Consider the following 14,927-nt stretch of genomic DNA (forward strand, 5'->3'; position numbering starts at 1 on the left):
TGGAAAGAACATTGACAACAATAACAAAGGAACCTTGAAACTCAAAATCATGTATTCATAACAATCCAGATTGTCTCTGAAGAAGACAGGTGGAAAAAGCACTTCCCTCCTTTTATTTATTGTTTGATTGTTTGTTTATTTATTTAGTGGTGGTGGTGGGTAGTTCTTAGGGAATATTGCATTTGCTGTCAGACTTGGTTAATGTGCCACCTACTTTTGCTGGGTTATTTTTTTTCCTTTTCTTATTCTCTTCTCATCTAGGGAAAGGACTGGAGAAGAGGAGGGAAGATATATCCTCTCAGATAAAATGATAACATTTGGAAATAAAGGTCATGTGAAAACAAAGGGTAGCAATAAAAATTTAAAATAAAATAAAATTTTAAAAATGGCAATGGTCCCCATCTTATCCAGATGAAAATATTGTAACTCTCTTAGTCTGCTAATTAAGGAGTATGCATTTTCACTTGAGAAAGAAAGTACAGAATTTTTTTTTAACTGGCATCATCATAATAATAACTAGCATTCACATAGTCCTTTAAGGTTGACAAAATATTTTACAAATATTACCTCATTTTATCATTGCAATAACCATGGGAGGGAAATGCTATTGTTCTATCCATTTTACAGAGGAGAAAGACCATGACTGAGTGACTTGCCCAGGTGTCAAACAGCTAGTTAAGTATCTGAGCAGGATTTGAATAAAGGTCTTCCTGACTGAATGTCCAGAGTTCTATTTAGTTTCTTCTTAATTTAAAATAACTTTATTCTCAGTAACAACAATTCAGGTTTAGAGAGAGGTATCAAAAACAAATGAAAGAAAGAAAACAAACAAAAAAGAAATTACCTACGGTTATAGCCACAAGAACTTCAGCTATTCTCTTCATTATTGATCAACATAGCTAAAATAATAGCAAGGCCATCTTCACTGAATGCAGAGAGAGTTGAAATAAATTAATTGGTGATGTCATAATGCATTCTTTTAACTTGATTGTTGTTGTTTAGTCATTGCAGTACTGTCTGACTCTTCATGACCCCATTTGAGATTGGCAAAGATGCCATTTCCTTCTCCAACTCTTTTTACAGAAGAGACAGAGTGGAGTGACTTGCCCAGGGTCACACAGCTAGTAAGTGTCTGAGGCCAGATTTGAACTCAGGAAGAAGAGTCTTCCTTTTCCAGGCCCAATACTCTCTCCACTCTGCCACCTAGCTGCCCCCTTGCTGTTATTGTTTGTCCTTTGCTCTTGAAGAGGACCATGACATCAGAAAAATGGTGCCATGACTTGTAAGTGAATTAGATTTAAGTGAGGCAGGGATGCTCAAAGTCACCAGCCTCACTTTCTCCTCCAGAGCCATCTGGGTCTAGTGGCAAGATATTGAACAGGACGACTGGTAATGGGCCCACAACTGCTCCCTTAACTTGTATAGAGGTAGTTTATTCCTGACTCAAAATTGGCTCCCCAACTTCATCATGCTTTATACCTCCTCACTCTACCCTACATCTGTACTACTGTAATTATAATATTAATAATTCCACTGAACTTTCCTCATGCCTTCCTCCCTCTTCTCCTTGTCTTTCATCTATAACAATGCCAAGGATGCGCTCCCCTACATCTTTGTCTTTTGAAATTCTATTCATCCATCAAATCCCAGTTTAAGTGCCACATCTTACATGTTGCCTTCTGACATCCTCCCAGAGAGAAGGGACCTCCCTCCCTCCTCAGAACTCTCACTACACAGTATCTTGTTCTTACTTTGTTTAGTTGGTTGTCATCCTTCCTGCTCAAAGAAAACCAAAATAATATCAGTATGTTGGGGTCATGGTATGGTTTGCCTGACAGTGGCTGATCAGACCATTATGAGCATGAAAGGCTCTACCAAAGGTTAGGTACCAATAGTGTATATGAACATTTGGAGTGGAGATGTCTCTAAACTGGCATGTCTAACATTTCTCTTGAGCTACTACAATTCTGCTTTGCTTTAGAGCACAGCGCCATCTTTGATGTGGGCACACCGTGCTGGGTGGTCCTGTGCCAGTGTCTCCCATGTCCCACAATAAGTATGCTCTTTGTAAATTCTAGAGGAGAATGATACCATGGGAAGACTGCAGTCAGAAGATCTGGTTTCAGAACATACCTCTGACACTTTACTAGCTATGTGACTTAATATGTTTGGACTTCTGCTTTCCCATTTGTAAAATCAAAGAGGTCAGACTAGATGGCCTCTAAGGTCAAAGAGTCCATGATCTGAGTTTGCATAAATGGAAGTTGTTTCCTTTTAGAGATCTCCACACCAACTAAAACACAGGTCTGGCCCAAAAACTAAAATCGTAATTATTTGTGGGCATGTCTGATCTACCTTGCTAGGATGTAAGTTCCCAGAAGGCCAAGACCAACCATGTCATTTATTTCTGCATCTACACCAATGCCTATCACAATGCTTCCTATAATTGTTGTTCAGTTGTGTCCAACTCTTCATAGCAAAGATACTAAAGTGGTTTGCCATATCCTTCTCCAGCTCATTTTACAGAACTGAGGCAAATAGGGTTAAGTGACTTGCTCAGGGTCACACAGCCAGTTAAGTGTCTGAGACCAGATTTAAATTCATAAAGATGAATCTTCCTGATTCCCAGTCCAGTGTTCCATACACTGAGGCACCTAGCTGTTCACCTCCTACAAAAGAAGTGCTTAAGAATCATTGAATGAATGAATGAATGAACTTTCCTTCTCTCCTGCTAGCTTTAGACCAAAGATGAAACGATTCTCATTTTCAAGTTTGTCTGAAAGCAGAAGGTTTGATTTTTTTTTAAACTGGTTTCTTTAATTTTAGTTCCTTTTTTGTTTGGTGCAATTTAATACATTTTACAATGCATTTATTCTATCATGTTTTGATATTAGAACTCTTAGGTGGGAGCTAATGTAAGTAGTCCTACTAATGAAAAGAATGATTCTTTCATGCTATACTACATGGCGATTTAAAGCATTTCAATTAAACAAACTATCTTATTAGAGTGCCTTGATAATGGAGTTCATTTTGCTTTGATATGGTCAGAAATCCCCAGCATGCTTTTGAGATGCAATCAAATCATCCTATAAACTTGCTAAAGAAGGGCTCCGTGCACCACATATTTTCAGAGCACTCAAACGACCTACTTTAAAAACGTTTGAAGCCATTCTGAGCTGTGAACTCAGAACAAATTAAACTTGTTTAACAAGCAGCTCCCAATTTGTTGTCCAAAAAGCATCTAAACTCTGCCATAGAGGGAGAACAGAAGAAAAGGAGGCCATTTTGTTCCTCTGATCCTATATTTAACAGAATTAGAGAGGAAACAGTCCTAAGATTCTTGTTCTGTGTGCTTAGAATTCATTGTGTTTTAATCATATTAGCTTGGTATAGGGGAAAGAATTAACTCTGGAGTCAGAGATCCTGGTTTCAAATCCTGTATCTGGCAAGTATTTCCTGAGTGAAGTGCCTTCACCTTCATGGACCTCAGTTTCCTCAGCTATAAAATGAAAGATTTGAACTAGATGGTTTTTGTGGACCCTCCAACTCTACCTCTAAGAATTTTAAGTAGTCTGTCAGTTCCCTGATTAGAACAATGTCCCCTGATTTAAGAGATGGGAAGTTCAGTTCCAAATTACCCTTTTCAGCCCTATAATCCTAATACATCTTATTGTCAACTCCATGCTCTAGGAAAATCGGATTATACTGTTTCCCAGAGATGTCTTGTGTCTTCTGCCTAGAAAACTTTTACCTTCACCTCTTCCTGGCACAAGGCTGCCTCTTCAAGACATGGCTCAACTCCACCCCTCTCCCATAAAGGCTTCCTTCAGTCCCCAAGCCCTTGGGGGGAATCTTTCTTTCTCTAGTCTTCCATATCATCTTGTAAAAGTCTTACAACATTTACCTCTTTTTCTAGTTATTTGTAAACTGCTTTGCAATCTTAAAATGCTCTATAAATGTAATTACTACTACTACTACCAGCACCATTACTACCACCATTACCACTACTACCCACATACAGATTTTATCTCCCCATCTAGACTGCAGACTCTTTAGGGCAGTCATCTCGTCTCAATGACTTTTGCATTCTCCACAATATGTTTTAAAATTGTTTTCATCATTTGTTTCACATCACCACCATAATTTCCAAATACATGAATAAATTAATTAATTAACATAGCATATGTGCAAAGCAATGTACTAATTGCTAAGAATACAGATAAAAAAAACAAGACAGTCTCTTGAGGTGGCTAGGTGGTGCAATGAATAGAGCACTGGCCCTGGAGTCAGGAGGACCTGAGTTCAAATCCAACCTCAGACACTTAACACAAAAAACTAGCCATGTGACCTTGGGCAAGTCACTTAATCCCAGCTGCCCTACCTTCCTCCCTCCAAAAAAAAAAAAAGCAAAAATAAGACAGTCTCTCATTTAATGGAGGAGAAAATGAACACATATGGAAGGTGTAGGCTGCAAGTCAGATGGAAAGGTACTATGGTCTATAAGGCATAGCAGCAAAGTAGATGGTAATGGATCTAATGTTATTTCCACTGAGTATATATCTATGTCTATATCTAATCTATATCTATCTACACACACATGCACACACACTTGTATGTGCGTATATATGTGTGTATATACATATATACAAGAACTTACCTTTCTGGGTCTACAGCATCTATGCTTTTAGCACCTTCAGGAACAGTTGCCAGACTATGTCTCCACAGGAATTGCTTCCAGGATGATGGATGTTTGGTCTGGCCTGGAGGCACATCTATTCCCAAGGTTCTTGGGTTTAGGTTCCTGGGCTGTCTTCTCAAGGTCTGAGGGGAGCTTGTGGTGGTTTAACTTGCCTACATATGCCACCTCCTATCTCCCCATTCGGGTGTCCTGTTGCTTCAGGTAAGCTGACTTCCCTGATCTGTGGATAGGTTGGTACCTGGTATGGATGGTAGGCCACCTCTCCACAGGAATTGTTTTCCTAGATGAAGGCTATGAAGGCTGGACTAGAAGCAAGATCTGTGGTCTGGGAAGTCCTGTACCTCTATCATTCCTGTTCCCTCCTCTTTCCCCTCCAGAAAACTATAACTTACAAAGAAAGGAAAGGAAAGAAAGAAAAGACAATTCTGTGTAACTGATCAACACATCCAATGAGTCTGACAGTATGGGACTATGGGACTTCCAAACTTAGTCATCATAATTTCAAGGGATTGGCTCCCGTTTTGGTTTTATTCTTTCCATTTTCCATTGCTGCATCTACTGTCTATATATTATTTTTCTGATTCTGCTTATTTCATTGTACTATAGGGTTTCACTGAATTTTCCATATTCATTATTTCACACAGTACAGTAATATGCCATTGTAGCAGCAAGCACCCCAAGCGTTCTCAGGGTTTGCTGCCAATACAGGTTCTTGGATCTGCTTTGATAAAGGAAAGCAACTCAAAATGGGTTAACAAGCTTACTTTAATCAGTCAGACCATATATTGTTTACCTTGTTCAGGGGAAAAAGGTTAGCACCCCGAACTTCAAAGTATACAGGCAGAATTATCAAGACAGAAACAGATCAAGTAGACAGCTTTCCAAACTGTCCAGCCATTACATCCATACCCAGTCAACATCTGGGTTTCAACATCTGGGTTTTTCAAAGCCAGGGGGGCTCTGGACAACGGCTTCCCAGAATCCAGATCAAATCATAGAACACTTCTCAAAGTGAGCCCCCAAAACAAAGCTACACATCAGGGCTTATATAGCCTTCTCCTGGCTCAGAGAATGTAACCACCTTCTGGACCCACTGGCCAATCAAGAAGTGTCTACTGAAAAACAAGCCTCCCACCCCAGGCTCTAGGTGTACTTTAGCCTAGGGGCAGGGAAGATCTTTAAATTTGCATTTTCATTACAGCCATTTAGATCAATTGATACCTATTTTGTTTCCAGGTCTTGGCTGCCACAAAAAATGCCATTATTAACATTTGTTGTACATGGGACCTTTCTTTCTGCCTTTGATAGTGAGATCTATAGTTGTACATGGGACCTTTGTTTCTCCCTTTCTGATCATTGAATTGCTAAATCAAAAGGTATGGACATTTTATTCACTTTTTAAACATAATTTCAAATTGCTTTGCAAATTAGTTGGACCAATTCATAACTCCATTAATAGCATTTTAATATGCCTGTCTTTCCAAAACCCTTCCAATAGTCTTCACCCCAAAAGTTTGCTTAACTGATGGACTTCTCCCCTGAATGTACTACTTTTCCCCTCAGTTCTTGCCTCTGCTTGGCTGGTTCCCCCCAGAACGTTTAATTTAAGGAAAATGCCCAGACCAACTGTCTTCATCTTCTCTAGGTTCCATTCCTGAATCTCCAAACTTTTTCTCTTCTCTTCTCCTTTCTTTGTATCTCTTCTTTGCCTCTTTGTCTATATCTGTCTGTCTGTCTCTCTTTGTGTATGTGTCTCTCTTGTCTCCATCTCTCTCTCTCTCTCTCTCTCTCTCTCTCTCTCTCTCTCTCTCTCTCTCTCTCTCCTTCCCCCATTCCCCACCTTTTCAGCTCCCTCTTGATTATTATCTTCCACATTAGAATGTAAACTCCTTGTGGGCAGGGACTGTCTTTCCACTTATATTTGTATTCCCTGCACATAGTACAGCTCCTGGCCCATAGAAAGTGTTTAATAAACTCTTCGTGACTGGATTATTCCTGGCTTTCGTCGTCTTTGCCCATTTTGTGGATGGGAGGTGAAATTTCAGAGTTGTTTTAGCTTGCAGATGACTGGGATCTCTAGATCCAGTTTCAGTCTCTACAGAGTTTCATCAATCACCTATTGAACAATTTCAAACTGGATGTCCTGGAGACATCTCAAACTCAACCTGTTCAAAACAGAACCCATAACATCCTCCTGTCCCCGAGAAGCTCTCCCTCTTCTGAAATTCCCTGTTTCTCTCGAAGGTACCACCACTCTTCTAATCTCCCCATTTCATAACCTGGCATTATCCTCAACTCCTCCCCTTCCATAACCAATCAGTTGCCTGATCCCACTGTCTCCACTGCCACAACACGTCTCAAGAGGGCACGTCTTATACCTAACTCCTTCTCCCTGCTAGCATAGCCACCAACCTAGCTCAGACCCTAAACCCCTCTTGTCTAGTCTTTACCATTGCAACAGCCTCCTAATGGTCTCTCTGCTTCAAATCACATTTTTTCTCTGGGTCTGTTTCTTCCTCAGTATAATGAAATTGGATGATTTCTAAGGCTTCTTCCAGGTCAAACATTCTATGATTCTAGATTTGTGCTAACAACTCAGAATGACTATATCTTTAGGCTGCTTATCCTGCCAGTCCAGAAGTTAAGTCCACTCAGAATAAGTCAGAGTGCATGTATATAGTGATATATTTATGAATATATAATATATTATTTATCATAAATAATATATGAAATATTTGGATAATTCAGGCAAAGACCAAAGTTTGCCTTGGGTCTAGTTTTCAAATCTCAACACACGATATCAAGACAGCAAGTAATTGGTAAGGAATTCAAAGAGTAACTGACAGATTTGAAGGCCTGAAGGGATTAACCTAGATAGAGAGATGAAAAGAAATAAAAAGAGATTGCTGGTTTCCTAGTCTTAGCACAGGACAGGAAGGTGGATAATTCTGACGATCTACCCCTTTTCTCTAATCCCTCTGTGACCTCAAATTCCTAAACGTTATCATTTCCTTACTGCTTTAAAATGGGGTGAAATCGAATCTCTAAAATGAATGCAATTGTCATAGGTCATAGTGTCTGTTTCCTTTTCTAGTGTGTCCCCAGCCCCAGTACCCCAATCCTTTCCCTCCCCCTTCCAAACCCAAGAAAACTCTACAGAAACTATCCTGGCTGAATTCCTAAAATTCTCTAGGAAAGGTATTTCACAAGCTCTCTCAATAGCTTGTTCAAGTTTTTAACAACCCTTTAAGCCCCGAAAAGGTTCCTTATTATCCACAAATCCCTCATGCTCATTTTAAATCCTTCCTTACCCTCTTTGTCTTAAGTGGAGAGAGAGAACTGTTTAATATTTCCCCTATAACTTCACATACTGAAAAACTGTGAGACTTGAGAAAGCAGTCTGAAAAGATAACAAATTTCCACATTCCTGGATCTAATAATAATTTATTCGAGGCTAGTACATTAACTTCCTGTAGAGTAGATAAAAAAGCAAACTAATTAAATATGTGTGCATTAAATAGCATTTATTAAGCAAGTCCTTTGTTCTAGGCACTTTCCTAGGTACCAGGTATAAAAAGAGAAAGTGAAACAGAAAAAAAAAAAAAAAGACAGAGGAGGCTCTTGGAATTTGCTAATCCTAAATCCTCAAGAATCTTACATTCTATCAGGGGAGATGGCATGTATATACAAAGGCATGTGTAATATATACTCAAAATAAATATGTTAATTATGGGGGAAAGGCATTAGCAACTGGGGGAATAAGAAAGGTTTCACACAATAGCTGAAATTTGAGCTGAATCCTGAAGGAAACAAAGGGCTCTGAGAAGTAGAGGTAAAAGAGAGTGAATTCCAGGCATAAGGGACTGGCAGCACAAAGCATAGAGATGCAATGTCATGTATAAGGAACAGTAAAAATATAAGTATGGCTGGGTCACTGAATATGTGTAAAAGACCAGGTTGCATAGGGTTCTAAATTCCAATACTAGAGTCAAGATCACTTGGGTTTATTGGATAGAGGAATGACAAATTAAGACCTACCTTTTAGGAAAATGTTGGCAATAGGATGGATTAGAGAGGGGAGAAATTTGAGATGGGCAGATCACTCAAGAGGTTATTGAAATAATCCAAGTGAGAGTCCAACTGAGCAGTGAAAAGGGTATAGATGCAAGAGATATTGCAGGGGTAGAAACAACACAATTGAGTATGGGGAGCAGGGCTGGAACAGGGATGAGAGTAGAGCTGAGGATGGCGTGGAGATTGTGAAACTGGGTGACTAAGAAGATATTATGACCCTGACAGAAATAAGGTAGTTTAGAAAAAGGATAGGTTGAGGGTGGGGAGAGAAATATTTGGCCTTCGTTGTGATAGAGAGCCCATGGAGTTTATTGCATAGGGTGGTGGTGACATGGTCACATCTGTAGTTTAGGGAGATCATTTTGGCAGCTGAGTGGAAGATACACTAATATGGAGAGAGATGCCAGCCTGGTAGACTAACCAGAAGTCCAAGAGTGATGAAAATCCTTCAGATCCTAGAGAGCACACCTGAATAGCTTTAAAGATCTAGACTTAAAGGTGACTACTTTTCACTGAAAGAGTACCATGTTGACTTAGTACCTCCCCAAGAGAACCAAACTGAGATGTTGTGTAGCTCCTAGACTTAAGGCTGCTGTTAGCTAACAGAGATCACCAGTCTCATCTCCCTCAACCCTATGCACCAAATGCCCCTACCAAACCCTTCCATTGTGCTCCATGGAATGCCTGCTCCATAATTAACAAACTTGCTTTCATTTTTAATTTTTTTTCCTTTCTCATTCCTTCCATCTTCTGACTCTTGCTAAAACCTTTCTTTCTCATGACACTACATCCCAGACCACTCTTTTTGTTGCTAGATACCCTTTCACTTATAACTCCAGCTCATGAGTCATGATAGAGGAGTCAGAATTATTTCTTGCTTCCCATTGCTGCTTTTGGACTCTCCCTTTACCATTCTCCTTCAGCAAGGTCTCCTCTTGTAAAGTCTACACTATTCAACTGTATCATCCAATCTAGACCCTAATGATCTCTATCTATTCACCTCTAGGACATTTTCCTTCTTTCCTTGATGAATTTACTGACTGATTTCTCTTTCTTTTTACTCTAACTCATGCTCTCACATTATGAACCCTGTAATATACATCTTCTGAGACTTCCTTGAATAATCCAATTTCTTGGCAATAACCTTCTCAGTTTCCATGATTTACTCCTCCTTATGCCTCAGCTACACAAAGATATGGTCATGTCCTTGATCTTGCTATTTTTGACATGTGTTCCACCCAAATATTAATGAATTGTAACCATGGTTGCTCACTATTTTTGGTTGTTCATTTTCCCAGACTCCTTCATGACTTTCTGCACACTTCTAGGGGGGAATAATCTCAGATGGTGTGTCTGCAAGCTTTCAGTGCTACCCAAATGGTCTGATCCAGGAATCTGATCAAAACTTTTTATCATTCCATCTTTGCCTTATAATCCCCAACCCCATTATTCCTCTTTGCGTGATTTCTAATCTCTCTCCCTTCAGTTTTTTCTTCAGGCAATCATCTCCACTCAGGCTTATACTCTCCTTCTTCCCTTATCTCAATCATCTGATGAATTAGTTCAATGCTACATTACTCTCTATACCCAAAGACCTTGCTCTCTTATCCTATCACACTGGTCATGCCTTACCAAACTTCAGTCCTGTATTACTCCCATTACCCACACTCCCTATATACCTATTCATATATTGCTGAATAAAGTTGAAGCAAATCATGAAGCCATACTAACTGGGTCTGCTACAATGCACCTTGCCTAATCTCAAATGGGACCTTACTTCAACAAGGCAATCCTTTAATATATCTCTAGTCAATTGACTCTCCCACTTGTCACTGTGGTAATTCCAGAGCTTTCTATTCCTCCTTGTGCCTCCCATAGCATACACTCTCTCTTCTCAGTTCTTTATCTTATACTTCATTGAAAAAACTAAAGCCATTCATTGAGAGCTCCCTCTTCATCTCAGATCACTTAGACATCCTGCTTCTCAACCTGGGGAGAATCTGGTCTCTACTGAAGAGTTGGCTCTTTTCCTTACAATGGCAAACTCCTTGGTCCCATCCCATTCTGTCTTCTACAGAAGATCACTTCTTTGATCATCCCTACTTTCTCTCTAAATGGTCAATCTCTCCATGTCCACTGGCTGCTTCCCCACTGCCTATAAATAGACTCCTGTCCCCCCATTCTTAAAAATACACTCACTTAATCCTACCATCCCTGCTGGTCATTCTCCTATATCTCGCATTCCCTTCTTAGCTAAACTCTTTGAAAAACTCTCTACACTTAGAATTTCATCTTCTTTTCTCACTAGACTCTGGAATATGGCCCCTGACCTATCATTTGACTGAAACTACTCTCTCTAAGATTGCCAATGATCTCTTAATCACCAAATTTGTTGACTTTTTCTCAGCTTCATCCCTCTTGACCTCTCTAATGCCTCTGCTACTGTTATGGGTCTCTTCTGGAAGTTTTCTCCTCTAACTCCATCTAGCTTTTCATGACACTGCTCTCTCCTGGTTCTTCAGTCTGTCTGACTCCTTTTTCTCAATCTCTTTTGCTGGATTTTCTTCTAGGTGATGCCCACTAACCATAAGTGTTCCTCAAATGCCCTTCCATATTATTTCACTTGGTGATCTCATCAGCTTTCATGAGTTCAATTTTATCTCTGTGCAAATGACCTTCAGTTCTTTATAGGCAACCCTAGTCTCTCTCATGAGTTCCAGTCTTATGTCTGTCAACTGGCTTTGAGATATCTTGAAATGAATTTCCTGTAGATTCTTCAAACTCAACGTGTCCTAAACAGAACCTATATCTTTTCATCAAAATTTTCCTTCTTCCCAAATTCCCTATTATTACATAAGACATTACTATCCTCCAAGTCACCCAAACTCATAACTGCAGTGCTATCCTTGACTCTTTAGCACATATCTAATCTATAAGTCCCATTATTTCCACTTATATTGTCACTAAGCTGATCTAGGTTCATATCACTTTATACCTGTATGACAGAAGTAGCAGTGTCCTTGCCTCAAATGTCTCCCCATTCCAATCCACCTCAGCTGCCCCAAAGTGCAGGACTGACCATGTCTCACTGTGATGGGAATGTAAATTTTGAAGATCTTCCCTGCCCCTAGGCTAAAGTGCACCTGGAGCCTGGGGTGGGAGGCTTGTTTTTCAGTAGATACTTCTTGATTGGCCAGTGAGTCAATAAGGTTGTTACATTCTCTGAGCCAGGAGAAGGCTATATAAGCCCTGATGTGTAGCTTTGTTTTGGGGCTCACTTTGAGAAGTGTTCTGTGATTTGATCTGGATTCTGGGAAGCCATTGTCCAGAGCCCCCCAGCTTTGAAAAACTCAGATGTTGATTTGGTATGGATGTAATAGTTGGACAGTTTGGAAAGCTGTCTACTTGATCTGTTTCTGTCTTGATAATTCTGCCTGTATACTTTGAAGTTCAGGGTGCTGACCTTTTTCCCCTGAACGAGGTAAACGACATATGTTTGACTGATTAAAGTAAGCTTGTTAACGCATTTTGAGTTGCTTTCCTTTAACAAAGCAGATCTAAGAACCTGTGTTGGCAGCAAACCCTGAGGACACTTGGGGTGCTTGCTGCTATACTCACACACTACCATCTCCACTCATCATTCAATAAATACCTTTGACTCCCTATTACCTACAGGATCAAGTGTAGAATCTTCTTTTTGACATTGAAAACCATTCACAACATTCCTGTCTTTCCATTCTTACACATTATCCCCTTTTACCTACTCTACAATCCAGCGACATCAGCCTTCTTGATGTTGCTCTCACAAGACTCTCCATCCCCAGACTCCATACCTTTTCACTTCCCCATGACCAGAACATTCTCCCTCTTTACCTCTACCTACTTGTTTCCCTGGCTTCCTTCAAGACCACTCAAAGGTCACCTTTAGGAGGCCTTTCCTGGTTCCCTCTGTCCTTCCTCCCACTCTTAGTGCCTTCTCTACTTAGAATGTATTTATCTTGGAAGTAAAATTTTTTGCATGTTGTTTCCCCCATTGAAATGTGTGCTTCTTGTGGGCAGAGATCATATTTTGGCCTTTGTGTTCTCAGTGCTTGACATAGTGCATGGCACATAATAAGTGTTTAATAAATGCTTATTGACTGACTGATTACCCTGTTCTGGAAGCCTGAGAGTAGCAGATAAGAGGTTTACCTTGCAATGCCTGTACCCTGCCCCCACATACACATCTGTGTGCATAAATATGTAGATATCTATCTATCTATCTATCTAAAACTAATATACAGCACCAAAGCTAATAATTTTCCTTTTAAAAGATATATATGATAAAGTCAAGAATATAAGCTAGATGGATAAAGAACAATGACCTTATTTCTTTCACTTATCTTTTGTTCTCACTCTAATTCATCCATGTGTTAAGCCAGAGAGGATCTTAGGAACTGCTAACTCTAAATCAGTTAATTGCCTGGAACAGAGGACTCTATCTCATACATAAGGGTCAAGAAGAAAAGATTTAATCTTAGTCTGGAGGCTTTCTTCCTTACTCTTATTAGGTAGGTGTTAACAGTTTTTGACTAAAGAGCTGTTGACTTTATGGGGAAAGGCTTTTCTATTCACCACATCTTACCACAGAGAGTTGAGCAGGGCTGCAGAACGCCTTGAAAAAAGATGAAACCCAGAAACTGGTTTTGAAGATGCACTCCCCAGCAGAGTGATATGCCCAATGGAGAGCAGAGAAACTCAAGGGCCAGTCAGAGGTAGAAGACAGCTGAGATGCACCACTAAACAGAGAGCAGTAGAGATATGTGATATAATGCCCACCCACAAGCCCAGGAGAGGAGGTCCAGGAGAAAGCAAGTCCAGAGAGATCAGAAGACATTTGTGGTCCTGCAGCATTAGAAGGGGCCCTTTCATGCCATGCATGCTTACTTTCGATATGTGATCCCTGTGTTTGTGTACCTCTATGTGTGTGCCCTAACCATATGCCAATTAAACATGTGCTCCCCCCATGATTATGTGGATCCCTGATCCACAACTGATGTTGTGGGTATTGGTGAGAGAATGTGCCCCAGGTCATACAAGCAAGGTTTTATTCTTCCTATACTGTTTCATTTAAAAGGAGGGGGGAGTCTTTGCATTAAACTAATCACATCCTCTTGATGACTAGGACTAAAAAGAGCAAGCACATTTGTGGGGCTTCATAAGTTATGTCTTTGGGTAGATGGAAACCCACAGATAACCTTGAAGCTAGGATAGCTTTTCTGGGCTCTCACCCAGGTGCTATTGAGGTGACCCAAATTTAGATAATTACAGACAATTATTGGTTACTTGAAATAGTTGGGGAAAGGCAAAATGCATCAATTAAGTCAACAGACTTTGACAATTAATTTAGTTAATTTCTCTTGTACAAGGTTAGTACTTATACTTTCATAATTTGATGACTCCTCAGTATCATGAAATCTGAGTAACCTACTACACTGGGTAGTCCAGTTGTAGTAGTACTACACTGGGTAGAACAGTTGAAGGGAGAGAGAATTTAAAACTCGAAACTAAAAAAAAATAAATGTTAAAGTATAACTTAAAAAGAAAGTATAGCATTCTAGGATGTGCAAACATAGAGTATCAGAAGAATATGAGTATGAGTGCTAAAAGATGTATTTCTCTGTCAGGAAGGAGCTTGGCATCACAGGAAACCCTGTGAATCTTCCTTGCGATACAGGACTTTTTCTTCCTCTCAGTGAATTCTGGGTCAACTAATTGTCTTATTTGTTGAACATATCCAATCAATGAGCATTTTTTAAGCACCAACCATGTAATAGATATCATTCTAAGTGCTGTGAGTAGAAAGAAAGGCAAAAACATGTTACCTTCCCTCAGGAAGCTCATGCTCTTTTTTAAAATTTATTTTTAGTTTTCATCATTCACTTCCATAAGATTTTGAGTTGCAAATTTTCTCCCTCCCTTCCCTTCCCCCCATGCCAAGACAGCATTGCAATCTGACATAAGCTCTACATATACATTCATATTAAACATATTTTCACATTAGTCATGTTGTAAAGAAGAATTAGAACCAATGGTAGGAACCATGAGAAAAAAGAAACCGAGAGAGAGAAGAGAGAGAGAGAGAGAGAGAGAGAGAGAGAGAGAGAGAGAGAGA

This window comes from Petaurus breviceps, unplaced genomic scaffold (genome assembly GCF_028583685.1).
Source record: "Petaurus breviceps papuanus isolate PSGF00001 unplaced genomic scaffold, PetGlider_PUasm1.0 126, whole genome shotgun sequence".
In the NCBI taxonomy this organism is placed as follows: domain Eukaryota; kingdom Metazoa; phylum Chordata; class Mammalia; order Diprotodontia; family Petauridae; genus Petaurus; species Petaurus breviceps.